The following is a 1,299-nucleotide window of genomic DNA, read 5'->3' as shown; positions in this document are numbered from 1 at the left end:
TATATATATGCAAGAGTTAAGGAATGGAGTAGGTAAGGTCCAAGTAACATATGTTTCATAGAGAGCGGAACCTACGAAGTAATAAATATCCAAGTTTACATTGTCACAATGAGGTACATGCTAACCTCGTGTGTTAACATGTACCTCCTCGCGACGATGCAAACTCTCATTTTATCAAGATATCATTGGCCTGAAGAGAAGCCTGCGGTATACACCTCGCTTGGATATTTACCACTTCTGAGGTTCCGCTCTCTATGAAACATATGTAGCCTCGGATCTTACCTACTCCATTCCTTAACTCTTATATTCTTGTATGTGTATGTGCATGTTTATACATACGTGTGTGTGTGTGTGTGTGTGTGCGTGCGTGTGTGAATGTATAGAATGTATAGAATGTATAGTTATTCATAACCGTGTCTGAGTGAACCAAATTACTACACGGAATTTCTTGGAGAAAACTGCAAAAGTCACTCAAGACTGATTACTTACCATAAATCAGTTGACGATCATAAAGTTGTGATGGAAAGGCGTAAACGAAATACTCACTGGGAAATGGTTAAAAACATTACAAAAAGGAAAAAAGAATGTACATTTTAGAGAAGCAATGAATATATTAGGTAACAGATCCTTGGTAAAATATGCCAATAAAACATCTGCATTGGGTAACAGGGATTTCGAATCAGCATCAAGAAATTTTCATCATTATTTACAAAGACCGGATATAAATATCTATAGCACGAGTAAAATATGATAAATGAGAAGAAATATATGTACCGAACTCGTATATAATACGTATCATAGATAAATAAATATATATTTAGTCTTCGTAATGAAACAAGCTGTTTCGATCCTCATTCAACGATATCGGTAGACGTTGCTTCGTTAGCAGGATCTATTTCTGTTGCAAAACTAAATAAGTGGATATTATGTGCATGGATGTGTGTGTGTGTGTGTGTATGTGTGTGTGTGTGTGTGTGTGTGTGTGTATGTATATATATATACATACACACACATATATGTATGTATGCATGTATGAATGTATGTATGTATATATGTATGTAAGTATGTATGTATGTATGTATGTACGTATGTATGTATGTATGCATAAATATATACGAGCACAAGCCCACACACTCACGTACCAATATACATGTATAGAAACGTGTATTTACATATATTTACATATATTTACATATATTTACATATATTTACATTCGGATATATATACGTATGTTTTATATATATACATAGCATATATATATATATATATATATATATATATATATATATATATATATA

General features: G+C 32.5%; 1 protein-coding gene across 1 annotated transcript in view; it reads right to left on the bottom strand.

Moving 5' to 3' along the window:
* The window catches only part of LOC106875962 (prostaglandin E2 receptor EP4 subtype), a 69,192-nt gene extending 68,564 nt beyond the window's left edge, over positions 1-628 (bottom strand). The window contains exon 1 of the mRNA XM_014924305.2: positions 490-628. The gene's annotated coding sequence lies outside the window, so the exon portion shown is untranslated. The remainder of the gene's footprint in view (positions 1-489) is intronic.
* Between the last annotated feature and the right edge of the window lie 671 nt (positions 629-1,299).

The sequence above is a fragment of the Octopus bimaculoides genome, chromosome 13 (assembly GCF_001194135.2).
Source record: "Octopus bimaculoides isolate UCB-OBI-ISO-001 chromosome 13, ASM119413v2, whole genome shotgun sequence".
NCBI classification, from domain to species: Eukaryota; Metazoa; Mollusca; class Cephalopoda; order Octopoda; family Octopodidae; genus Octopus; species Octopus bimaculoides.
Note: the sequence above shows the minus strand (reverse complement) of the source record. Positions and strands in the feature narration are given on the sequence as shown.